This window comes from Bubalus kerabau, chromosome 23, assembly GCF_029407905.1.
Source record: "Bubalus kerabau isolate K-KA32 ecotype Philippines breed swamp buffalo chromosome 23, PCC_UOA_SB_1v2, whole genome shotgun sequence".
Lineage (NCBI taxonomy): Eukaryota > Metazoa > Chordata > Mammalia > Artiodactyla > Bovidae > Bubalus > Bubalus kerabau.
Genome location: NC_073646.1, coordinates 19052426 through 19066072, shown reverse-complemented (window position 1 = coordinate 19066072; position 13647 = coordinate 19052426). Strand labels below are relative to the sequence as shown.

The 13647-nt window shown below is 43.6% G+C and overlaps 1 protein-coding gene across 1 annotated transcript in view; it reads left to right on the top strand.

Moving 5' to 3' along the window:
- Positions 1 to 11629: 11629 nt before the first annotated feature.
- PDILT (protein disulfide isomerase like, testis expressed) overlaps positions 11630 to 13647 on the top strand; it is a 46373-nt gene continuing 44355 nt past the window's right edge. Inside the window, exon 1 of the mRNA XM_055561544.1 lies at positions 11630 to 11779. The gene's annotated coding sequence lies outside the window, so the exon portion shown is untranslated. The remainder of the gene's footprint in view (positions 11780 to 13647) is intronic.

The following is a 13647-nucleotide window of genomic DNA, read 5'->3' as shown; positions in this document are numbered from 1 at the left end:
TTCACTGTACCTTGTTCGTGAACCCAGGAAATGCGAAGACTTCCAGGTTTTACTTTAGCAGAATGCAGGCCTTTGTGCCTGTAAACATTCAGGCTCCCAGGAACGCTGGTAAAGGCAATCTGCTAACTCAGCCTCCCGTGGGAACTTTGGCTCCAAATGCAGCCAAGAGAGGGCAGAGCCTGAAGCCAGCAGAGGACGCATGGCGTCAGCTGGTCAGCACACTTGAGCCAGCGAGAGTGGCCCTGCAACCTTTTTTCACAGCTGGAAGATGCAATTCCAACCCCAGTGCCTGGAGGGTCCTGGAACTAGGGGATATTTTCCCTGAAAATTCAGGTCACCATCTAATCCAGAAAGAGAATAGGAACTTTATTATATTCTGGAAGAAAGGAGATAATAGTGACAATAATATAAATCAAATCATGTCCCTTTTCTGTGCAAAACCCTCCAGAGACAGGAAGTAGACAAGAAGTAGCTTGGCAATAGCCTAGAGGAACTGGACACAAAGGATCTCTTTGTTGGAAAGGTTCTAAACTTGGATCATGGCCATGACTGCACATCTCTACAAATTTCAGTTCAATTCAGTTGTCGCTCAGTCGTGTCCGACTCTTTGTGACCCCATGGACTCCGCAACCCCATGGACTCTATAAACTTACCAAAAGAAATTAACAGTAATACAAATAATTGCACACTTGAAATGAGTGAATTTTTTGGTATGTGAATTATACCTAAATAAAGCTACTAAAAATAACTAAGCCTCCTCTGTTGCCTTGTGTCACCTAGAGTCAAAAGCAAAGTCTCAGAAACAGTTCTCACCGGGCTTATTGGACGGCAGCCACAGTGGTCTCCTTGTGGGACTGAAGTTCTGGCTTGGGGTGGGGCTGCTGGTAAACTGGTTCTCTGAGAACAAAAACCGCACAAGTGATTTACAGTGTTTGTCAGTACCTGTGGTTAAAATTCCCACCATGGCCAGTTTCAATTCCCACAGGTTCCAACCTACAAGAGTTGCAAAATTTCTAAATATTAACAAGCCCTCAGGCTGGCTCTGGCCAGTGCTGCTTCAGGTCTTCCTTCAGATCCTCTGCCAGGAAGCTCCATCCACATGGCTCAGCTCATGGAGCCTTCAACCCACTCCCTCATCAAAAGTGGAATCCTCTCCTATCTGATGCTTCCTATCCACTGTTCTCTGCTCAATCTTCCTCCACAGGATTTATCACTTTAATCCAAGTCTATGCCCCAACCAGTAATGCTGAAGAAGTTGAAGTTGAATGGTTCTATGAAGACCTACCAGACCTTTTAGAACTAACACCCAAAAAAGATGTCTGTTTCATTATAGGGGACTGGAATGCAAAAGTAGGAAGTCAAGAAACACCTGGACTAACAGGCAAATTTGGTCTTGGAATACAGAATGAAGCAGGGCAAAGACTAATAGAGTTTTGCCAAGAAAACGCACTGGTCATAGCAAACACCCTCTTCCAACAACACAAGAGAAGACTCTACACATGGACATCACCAGATGGTCAACACCGAAATCAGATTGATTACATTCTTTGCAGCCAAAGATGGAGAAGCTCTATACAGTCAGCAAAAACAAGACCAGGAGCTGACTGTGGCTCAGACCATGAACTCCTTATTACCAAATTCAGACTGAAATTGAAGAAAGTAGGGAAAACCACTAGACTATTCAGGTATGACCTAAATCAAATCCCTTATGACTGTACAGTGGAAGTGAGAAATAGATTTAAGGGACTAGATCTGATAGAGTGCCTGAAGAACTATGGAATGAGGTTTGTGGCATTGTAGAGGAGACAGAGATCAAGACCATCCCCATGGAAAAGAAATGCAAAAAAGCAAAATGGCTGTCTGGGGAGGCCTTATAAATAGTTGTGAAAAGAAGAGAAGGGAAAAGCAAAGGAGAAAAGGAAAGATATAAGCATGTGAATGCAGAGTTCCAAAGAATAGCAAGAAGAGATAAGAAAGCCTTCTTCAGTGATCACTGCAAAGAAATAGAGGAAAACAACAGAATGGGAAAGACTAGAGATCTCTTCAAGAAAATTAGAGATACCAAGGGAACATTTCATACAAAGATGGGCTCGATAAAGGACAGAAATGGTAGGGACCTAACAGAAGCAGAAGATATTAAGAAGAGGTGGCAAGAATACACAGAAGAACTGTACAAAAAAGGTCTTCAAGATCCAGATAATCACGATGGTGTGATCATTCACCTAGAGCCAGATATCCTGGAATGTGAAGTCAAGTGGGCCTTAGAAAACATTACAAGGAACAAAGCTGGTGGAGGTGATGGAATTCCAGTTGAGCTATTTCAAATCCTGAAAGATGATGCTGTGAAAGTGCTGCACTCAATATGCCAGCAAATTTGCACAACTCAGCAGTGGCCACAGGACTGGAAAAGGTCAGTTTTCATTCCAATCCCAAAGAAAGGCAATGCCAAAGAATGCTCAAACTACCACACAATTGCACTCATCTCACATGCTAGTAAAGTAATGCTCAAAATTCTCCAAGCCAGGCTTCAGCAATACGTGAACCATGAACTTCCTGATGTTCAAGCTGGTTTTAGAAAAGGCAGAGGAACAAGAGACCAAATTGCCAACATCTGCTGGATCATCAAAAAAGCAAGAGAGTTCCAGAAAAACATCTATTTCTGCTTTATTGACTATGCCAAAGCCTTTGACTGTGTGGATCACAATCAACTGTGGAAAATTCTGAAAGAGATGGGAATACCAGACCACCTGATCTGTCTCTTGAGAAATTTGTATGCAGGTCAGGAAGCAACAGTTAGAACTGGACATGGAACAACAGACTGGTTCCAAATAGGAAAAGGAGTACGTCAAGGTTGTATATTGTCACCCTGCTTATTTAACTTATATGCAGAGTACATCATGAGAAACACTGGACTGGAAGAAGCACAAGCTGGAATCAAGATTGCTGGGAGAAATATCAATAACCTCAGATATGCAGATGACACCACCCTTATGGCAGAAAGTGAAGAGGAACTCAAAAGCCTCTTGATGAAAGTGAAAGAGGAGAGTGAAAAAGTTGGCTTAAAGCTCAACATTCAGAAAATGATGATCATGGCATCTGGTCCCATGACTTCATGGGAAATAGATGGGGAAACAGTGGAAACAGTGTCAGACTTTATTTTTTGGGGCTCCAAAATCGCTGCAGATGGTGACTGCAGCCATGAAATTAAAAGACACTTACTCCTTGGAAGGAAAGTTATGACCAACCTAGATAGCATATTCAAAAGCAGAGACATTACTTTGCCAACAAAGGTCCTTCTAGTCAAGGCTATGGTTTTTCCAGTGGTCATGTATGGATGTGAGAGTTGGACTGTGAAGAAAGCTGAGCACTGAAGAATTTATGCTTTTGAACTGTGGTGTTGGAGAAGACTCTTGAGAGTCCCTTGGACTGCAAGGAGATCCAACCAGTCCATTCTGAAGGAGATCAGCCCTGGGATTTCTTTGGAAGGAATGATGCTAAAGCTGAAACTCTAGTAGTTTGGCCACCTCATGCAAAGAGTTGACTCATTGGAAAAGACTCTGATGCTGGGAGGGATTGGGGGCAGGAGGAGAAGGGGACAACAGAGGATGAGATGGCTGGATGGCATCACTGACTCAATGGACGTGAGTCTGAGTGAAGTCCAGGAGTTGGTGATGGACAGGGAGGTCTGGTATGCTATGATTCATGGGGTCGCAAAGAGTTGGACACGATTGAGCGACTGAACTGAACTGAACAGTCGATATATGTTAAAATATGTTTTTATTTTTATTTTTCTTCAACTTCACGGAGGTATTGATTCTGGACACATGCAGCAGCAAGTGGTAGCTGGAAACAGGGTCTTAGTTTCCCAGACTGGAGTCCTAACCACTGAACCACAGGGGCCTGCCTAGTCAAGAACGAATTCAGGTGAGGAGGCAGAAGGTAAAGAGTAAAGTAAAAAGCTTATTGAAAGGAAAAGTACCTGCGGAAAGGCTCATGGGCGAGCTCAGAGAGACAGTCAAGCCTCTGGGAAGTTTAAATCCTTTATAAGGGGCATTTCTCCAGGTCTGTCTTCCCTCAGGTCAATCACCTTGCTTTGTTCCACACTGGTTAATTTGTCTCAGGACACTCCCCTGGGGTGCACATGTACACTTTAGCCATTAAGGTGTGGCTAATCTCATGCACACCATTTGAATCTCAGAGTGAAGTCTTCTGGGAGGAGCAAGACCTATTATGGCCTGGAATTACCCTCTAACTTTTGACTCCAAGGAGCCTTTCTGTATGTGTATCGGTTCAGTTCAGTACAGTTGCTCAGTTGTGTTCAACTCTTCGCGACCCCATGGACTGTAGCATGCCAGGCCTCCCTGTCCATCACCGACTCCCAGAGTTTACTCAAACTCATGTCCATTGAGTCGGTGGTGACATCCAACCATGTCATCCTCTGTTGTCCCCTTCTCCTCCCTCCTTCAATCCTTCCCAGCATCAGGATCTTTTCAAATGAGTCAGCTCTTCGCATCAGGTGGCCAAAGTATTGGAGTTTCAGCTTCAGCATCAGTCCTTCCAATGAATATTCAGGACTGATTTTTTTTCGGATTGACTGGTTTGATCTCTTTGCAGTCCAAGGACTCTCAAGAGTCTTCTCCAACACCACAGTTCAAAAGCATCAATTTCTCAGCGCTCAGCTTTCTTTATAGTCCAACTCTCACATCCATACATGACCACTGGAAAAACCATAGCCTTGACTAGACGGACCTTTGTTGGCAAAGTAATGTCTCTGCTTTTGAATATGCTGTCTAGGTTGGTCATAACTTTTCTTCTAAGGAGTAAGCATCTTTTAATTTCATGGCTGCAGTCACCATCTGCAGTGATTTTGGAGCCCAAAAAAATAAAGTCTGACACTGTTTCCACTGTTTCCCCATCTATTTCCCATGAAGTCATGGGACCAGATGCCATGATCATCATTTTCTGAATGTTGAGCTTTAAGCCAACTTTTTCACTCTCCTCTTTCACTTTCTTCAAGAGGCTCTTTAGTTCTTCTTCACTTTCTGCCATAAGGGTGGTATCATCTGCATATCTGAGGTTTCTCCCAGCAATCTCAATTCCAGCTTGTGCTTCAACCAGCCCAGCGTTTCTCATGAGGTACTCTGCATATCAGTTAAATAAGCAGGGTGACAATGTAAGCCTTGATGTACTCCTTTTCCTATTTGGAACCAGTCTGTTTTTCCATGTCCAATTCTATTGCTTCCTGACCTGCATACAGATTTCTCAGGTCAGGTGGTCTGGTATTCCCATCTCTTTAAGAATTTTCCACAGTCTGTGGTGATCCACAAAGTCAAAGGCTTTGTGGTAGTCAATAAAGCAGAAATAGAAGTTTTTCTGAAACTCTCTTGCTTTTTTGATAATCCAAAAAATGGTGGTCTCCCTTATTTTTTACTCAGACAAGACATGGTTTTTTCCTTCTCTTTGTCTTTGCCATGATTATTCCCTTGAGGTGTTTAGAAGAGACTCCAGTTCAGTTCAGTCACTTAGTCATATCTGACTCTTTGTGACCCCATGGACTGTAGCACTCCAGGCTTCCCTGTCCATCATCAACTCCTGGAGCTTGCTCAAACTCATGTCCATTGAGTCCGTGATGCCTTCCAACCATCTCATCCTCTGTCGTCCCCTTCTCCTGCCTTCAATCTTTCCCAGCATTGGGGTCGATTCCAATGAGTCAGTTCTTTGCAACAGATGGCCAAATATTGGAGTTTCAGCTTCAGCATCAGCCCTTTCGATGAATATTCAGGACTGATTTCCTTTAGGATGGACTGGTTGGATCTTCTTGAGTCCAAGGGACTCTCAAGAGTCTTCTCCAACACCACAGTTCAAAAGCATCAATTCTTCAGTGCTCAGCTTTCTTTATGGTCCAACTCTCATATCCATACACTGGAAAAACCATAGCTTTGACTAGATGGAACTTTGTTGGCAAATAATATCTCTGCTTTTTTAATATAGCTCTACAAGGCATGTTGGATGTTAGCTCCCTGTGTGTTAGTTGCTCAGTTGTGTCTGACTTTTTGCAACCCCATGGACTGTAACCCACCAGATTCCTCTGTCTATGGGATTCTCCAGGCAAGAGTACTGGAGTGGATTGCCAATCCCTTCACCAGAGGATCTTCCCGACCCAGATATGAAACCCTGGTCTCCTTCATTGCAGGCAGATTCTTTACCATTTGAGCTACAGGGAAGTCTCTTGTTACAAGAGACTAAGACTGGCTATTTACCAGTCAACAGGGGGCTGGTTGTGAATGCCTCAGCTGGACCCCACCTGTCTCTTATCTCAGGAGGCTGACTGATTGTAAAGCTCCAGCCTGGAGCTTTCAGTATGACTGACAAATGAAGTTGTATATACTTAGGCATACAATGTGATGACTTGATACACATGTACATGATTACCAGGGCAGGGTTTCCTGCCTTCCAGGTACTACCTGTAGGTATCATCTCATCTAACACTTACAACCCTTCTAGGTGTTGTATGTCATTTTGAAATGAGAAGAAAGGGGGCAGGGCACAACTTTTGAAAGAATGACATAGCCCATGGATATAACATAAACCAGTTAGAATCCAATGGGCCCCAGATGGCAGACAAGTCAACTTCGACTAGACTTTGATTCTCAATCAGCAAGCTAAATGACACACCCAGAGGTGCCATGACAGTTCTACTGCTAAGTCACTTCAGTTGTGTCTGACTCTGTGTGACCCCATAGACGGCAGCCCACCAGGCTCCCCCGTCCCTGGGATTCTCCAGGCAAGAACCCTGGAGTGGGTTGCCATTTCCTTCTCCAATGCAGGAAAGTGAAAAGTGAAAGTGAAGTCGCTTAGCTGTATCCAACTCTTAGTAACCCCATGGACTGCAGCCTACCAGGCTCCTCCATCCATGGGATTTTCCAGGCAAGAGTACTGGAGTGGGGTGCCATTGCCTTCTCCATGACAGTTCTAAGCCACCATCAAAACCAAAAAGTGGTCAGTGGCCCAACTCCTGGAAATCTCCACCCCCTCCCCAAAGTAGTTAGAATAATCCTCCCACTCATTAGCCTATGAAATTGCCCAGCCCATAAAAGCTAACCGCACCACATTTGGGGGCCCCTGTTTTCATTCTCTGCAATGGCCCCACACTTTGTCTATGGAGTATGTTTCTGTCTGAATAAAGCCACTTCTTAACTATCACTTTGTCTCTCACTGAATTATTTCTGTGATGAGACATCAAGAACCTCAGTTTCATTACTATGGGTTTTGGCTGGGTTCAAGTGCTGGTCATGTGAGTTCAAGTCCCAATCTAAGGTAAATGGTTTCAATTTTACTGGTGAGGAAACTGAGCCTCAGAAAGCCTAAGTGATGCTCCTGAGATCACACAGATGCTTAGAAACAGAGCTGGGATCCAAATTCCAATCTATAGGTGCCTTTGATGGGGACACCCAGTACCCTGTAGTGTGTTTTGTTTCTGGCCCTTCTTGTGACCTTCAGTCCCCCTCCCCCAACTCAGCATGGGCAGAGGAGGCCCCCCCTCTTACTCAACAATGGCCTATTTTTCTCCCGGGCCACCCCTGGTCCTCCAGAACTCCAGAACTCAGAATACTGTGGCTACGGCTACTGCAGCCTCAGTGTGTCCAGGAAGGGCCTCCATTTCTGCCTCTGGATTTCTTTAGGACACTCAGCTGCTTTTGGGTCCTTCTCTGGTCACAAAGAGAAGTCAGGAACTTACTCTTCAGCACATGACTGCCCTCCTCAAGGGCCAGAAGAGTTCGTTGTCCCAGCCCTGGCTCAGCCCCAGTAGGCCTGAGAGAAACCAGGCTTCTTGCAGGTATGAACTTGAGTGAAAACAGCAATTCTGACTAAAGGGCCCTGCCTTGACAGCCTTCCTTCTGCCAAGGTGGTTACGAATTTAAGTGTGAATTTCAGCATAAATGGTTATACATTAAGATGACCAAGAGGGCTTAAAAAGAAAAGATACCCAGACTCACCCCACCCCAGATCAATGGAATTGAATCCAGTGCATTTGAGTTCAAGCATCAGTATTTGGCTGAGAACTACTGAAACAGACTTGTGGAGTTTGCGTGAGAATTAAATTAGCATATTTATTCATTCATTAATTCAAATCCCTTGAGCTCCAAATCTTGGCCGGATACCATTCCAGGAGGAGGGGAAACAGCCACAGCCATGAACAAGGGCACTTACATTAAAAAGTTAGAAATATAAACAAGATGCTGTGGGAAGTAAAAACACAAAATTTGAAGCAAACTGTTGTGATGTGACCAAGAGTGCTCAAAGTTGGGGTTTGGGGAGACAGAGTGGCCTGCGGAGACCCTTCTGAGTTGCTGGTGTTTGCACCCGGACCCTCAGAAAAGGCTGAATGAAGAGCAGGATGAGGGATTCCAGGCCAAGGCAAAGGCCCAGAAGCAGGGTGTGTTTGAGGAGAGGAAAGGAAAGCAATGTGGCTGGTGCCCTGTGAATGGGGGTGGAGAATGGAGGGCTGGTGTCAGAGGGGAAAAGAGCTATGGAGGCCGGAGTTGGCCTGAGGGGCCTGAGAGGACAGACGTGTGGTGGGATTGTCCGGACAGCAAGCCATGGACCTTTTAGTAAGAGAGCAATGTAATCTACATTATGTTTAGAAAGAAAATTGATAACTGAGGGGAAGTAAAGAGAATAAGGGGAGGGATCAGACAGGAAGGAGGCCACTGCTCCAACTGGACGAGGGCCGACAGTACGGGGACGAGGGGCCTCTCTGGGAATGCTGGTGGAGACAATGCACACACCGTGCTCAGCGCACTGGCCGGCGGGCAGGAAGCCCCTCCGTGGCAGCTATTCTTATTCTTATTAATAAACATTTCCTATCACGGCACAGTTCTCCCAAGTGAGTGAGGTGAGACCACTGGCCCAGGCTTCCCTTCCCTCTGATAAGAGCCATCCGGATCTCTCAGAGAGAGCCTAGCAACCTCAGATCTTGAGATTTCTTTCCAAAAGACCCATTGGTACTTTGGCAAATCCCTCCCACCCCTGCCAAACAAGAGATTTTGGGTGCCAAGGGGTTTGAAAGTGGTCACCAATGGTCAGTCACAGAAAGGCTCTGGGTGGCTCTCACTGTCTTATGTTTGCATAATAGATAAGGGATTATTCTGGTGATTGTCTGTAAAATAAAAGTTAACTCTCTGGCACTTTAATGTCTCCATCTAGACAAAGAAATTTAGATGAGAGTTTCTCTTGCAAGTAAATTAATCAATGAACAAACAAGCAAACAGGTGCTAATGAAAGAATAGAGCTCACCACCTGGTTCTATAAGAATTAAGTCATTAGTCATTGCAGTCCCTGACCTTCAATACATCCTGAAAGGAGTTCAGGGCAAAGATGAAGAATGAAGTACTCTGTGCTCTGGGAAAACTGGCAGAATAGGTCTTCAAAATAGTTAGATATTTTTAGGAGAAATTTTTATGAACCCAGTTTCTTGCATTTTCTCATGTTTAGAAAAGCACTAAAACCAATAACTAGAACATTGGTTCCTTGTGATCAATAGCAACCTTCTACTGAGATGCGTGTTTGATTACATATACTCCTTCACCAGAATTATATATACACTGACCTCCTCCCTTAACATCTTTTGAGCAGTTTCTCAGAGCCATCTGAGAGGCTGTCTCCCCAGGCTATAGTCTTCAACAAGATACTAAGTTCAACTCACAGCTCTTACGTTGTGTGTTTTTTCCCAAGTCGACAAAAGTGAATTAATACTGAAAACAAAAGCTCCATCTAATAGTCATCATCCTGTACCAGACTTCCCCAGGACTAACAAGTGGCTTGTTATCTGTGGGTCCTGGGATTCTGGGGATCATTAAGCACCCTTCAGGCTGGGTGGTAGTAATGAGCCCTTTGGTTGAAATGTAGATTTGAATAATATACATCACAGCTTTCCAGAAAACCAGGCTCTCCACTCTGCCTTCATCCTTATCTCAACTCTCCTTTATTGATTTTATTTGACCATGTAGTTCTCAACCTATAGGCTGCAGGATGAATCACCTGGAAGGCTTAAGAGATCCAACACGTGTATCCTATGACAATACACGAATCTCAGTTAGATTCTGACTCAAACAAACCTAAAACTTATGAAATAATCAGAGTAGTTTATTGTCTAGGTATTTGATGATATGAGGGATTAGAGTGAATTTTGTTGTGTGATAATGGTGTTGTAGCTATGTTTTATTATCAGATTTTCATCTTTTAGAGATTCACGATGAAATATCTATGGATGAAATAATATGATGCATGGGACTGGCTTCAAAATAATCCAGGGTGGGGAGTTGACAGGAGTATAAAAGATATGATTGGGAGTGACAACTGAGGTTGAGTGGTGAGTTGCCTTGGGGGTATGTTGTACCATACCATTCTGTTTTTATGTTCAAAATTTTCTAAATAGAAGGTTAAAATAATCACCTGGAGAGCTTTTAAAACATACATATATCTGGACCCCATCTTGAGCAATTTTGAATTAATAAAGGGTCAGAGGAGCATCAGTATCACCTTAAAAACTCCCTAGAGAATTTTAATGTGAATCCAGGTTCTTAGTTCATGTTAGTCGTTCAGTCATGTCCAACTTGTTGCCAGCCTGTGGACTGTAGCCTGCCAGGTTCCTCCGTCCATGGGATTCTCCAGGCAAGAATACTGGAGTGGCAGTGCCATTTCCTCCTCCAAGGTATGTTCTCAACCCAGGGATAGAAACCGATCTCCTGCATTGTGCTAATCAAGCACAAGTTCTTTATGAATCTTCACAACTACTCTGGGATGAAAGGCCACTCACCCATTCTGCAGAGGGAGGTACTGTGCTCTGATTTGCTTTGCAAATCTGAGAATCTGTGACCACTTCCCAAGTACAAAATCTGAGGTATGAACATGAGGGCAGTGTGGTATGGTGATTTAGACCCGAGGTTAGCAAACTTTTCCTGAAGAGGGCCAGATAATAAATATTTTTGGCTTTGCTGGCCACATAGGGTCTCTATTACAACTACTTAATTTAGTAGTTGTGGTAATGGCTGCTGCTGCTAAGTCACTTCTGTCGTGTCTGACTCTGTGTGGACCCCATAGATGGCAGCCCACCAGGCTCCCCCGTCCCTGGGATTCTCCAGGCAAGAACCCTGGAGTGGGTTGCCATTTCCTTCTCCAATGCATGAAAGTGAAAAGTGAAAGTGAAGCCGCTCAGTCGTGTCCGACTCTTCGCGACCCCATGGACTGCAGCCTACCAGGCTCCTCCGTCCATGGGATTTTCCAGGCAAGAGTACTGGAGTGGGGTGCCATCACCTTCTCCGGTAGTAAAGGCAACCGTAGGCAATTGTGATGGGATGGGTATAGCTGTGAATCCTCTAACATGGTATTTACAAGAAAGGCAGAGGGCTGTAGATTGCGAGTCCTGGTTTAGCCCCATATGCATTAGGCTTAGATATACCTGAGCTTAAGTCTTGCTCCTTCTTCTAGGGTGGGTCTCTACTTTTGTAAGTTGGGCTTCATAATTGTACCTACCTCACAGACATGCTGTGAGGGTTAATGAGATGATGCGTGTAAAGCTCAAATGCTAGCTTAATACATGGTGATTCACTTATTACTGTGACCAGAGTGTGACTGGGGATGGGGACTGCAGTGGTGAGCAAAAAGAGAAGGGACAGAGGGTCAGAACCCTTTCTCAGGACCCTAGAAGCATCAAAGCTCTTGCCATTCCTCCCTGCCCTTCTGATAAGAAGGCACACTTTTATCTCCTTTGGGGAAGGTAAGGTAAATGTTCCTTCTGTCAACGTCTTCTTCCTTACCTAGAGTTTATAGCAGAAACCTTTGAGTAGTCAAAAACCCTTTTATATTTTCCTGAAAAGCTTAGTTCTTACAATTAGAACCTTGACTTGCAAGCCCCTCCTGAGTTTTAAAGGCCTGTTTTGTAACCCCAAACCAAAAATTTTGATTCTGTTCTGTTGCCAGCCTCAGTCCTCCCCTTCTGAGACACAGCATGATTAGATGGTGGATACCAGAGATGGTGGTTGGAGTCAGGGAGCCTCAGTTACTGTCTCAAGACACTGTTCACTGCACCAGTTTTACAGGGGGCATAGAGAGACAGTACATCATTCTGGTTAAGGACATGGATTCTGTAGCTAGATTGCCTTGTTTGAAATCCTGGCTCTGTCACATATTAGCTGTATGGCCTTGGACAAATCACTTAACACAAATCTATGTGCCTCATTTTATAGTCACTAAATGGGGATTATAATATTACTATCTTATAGAATTGTCATAGGAGAGATGATGGCATGGAATGCATAGAACAGCCATACATGACAAGTATATTTAGCTACAGGTATTTATAAAATTTAACACTTGATACATAATTTAACAAGTGTGTTTAGCTATAGTAAAGTGAAGTCGCTCAGTCATGTCCGACACTTCACGACCCCATGGACTGTAGCCTACCAGGTTCCACCATCCATGGGGTTTTCCAGGCAAGAATACTGGAGTGGGTTGCCATTTCCTTCTCCAGGAGATCTTCCCGATCCAGGGATTGAACCCGGGTCTCCCACATGGTAGGCATTGTAGGCAGATGCTTTAGCTAGTTATAGGTATTTATAAAATTTAAGACTTGTGACCAATTATCTAATACCAATTATTTTGGTATTAGACCAAAAAATTACATTAGAAGATCTACTTTTAAAAAATCCTCAGATAGTGTGCCAAACATATTTACCAGGTACATATCAAATATCCACTCATTCATTCATGTTTATTTGCCTATCATAAATACCAAATGCTAGGAACACAGCACTCAAAGAAATTGAGGTCCTTATAAATTTAATCTGGACCAGCTATTTGCCATGTTCAAAACACTTGAGTAGTCTGTATGCTACATAGGAAAATGGCTCTGTGCTTGAGGACAACATGCAAAGATCTGTGACAGTGAGCCTATGCTCTAGATTATTAGGGAAACATTACTGGGGAGAGTGGCACTTAAGGAGAGACAACTGCTGACCCAAACCATCTGAACAGATAAGAATTGTAAAAGAAAAAAAAATGAGGGGGAAAAAAAGAGGAAAGGAAATCATGTTATAGACCTAATATGTACTCTTATCAAAAAGGTATCTGGAATATATTTTACATCACTGAGTAAGACAGTTGGACAATGAACAGTATTGCCTAATTCCATTTATTAATATGTTTATATATATACAGTTAAATACACATTCATACTGGCATTTTCAACATTGGTGAAGATTCATTCCAAACTGAGTCACTTTCTCAGAGGTGGGGTAATGGGAGAAATTTTTGTTTTCTAATTAACATTTTTTTATTGTGTTGCTTGGAATTTTTACATGAGTGCATTATGGTGATTACTTTTGAAAGAAACATTTACACTTGAGAAAATTTGCTCAAAAATCAAATGGGTTACACTGCCAGCAGTAAGCTTCCCATCAAAAGAGGTATTCAAGCAGGAGTTGGGGGAGCATGAAGCAGAGGCTGTGATAGGGATTGGATTAGTCATCTCTGAGACCCAGAGGCTCGCCTTGGGATTCTGGACTGAGTTTCATATCTAAAAATATTCTTACCTAGTGTCTGGGGAGCCAGTGGGCTTGAGTGTTGGTTTGTGATTTGGCTTTC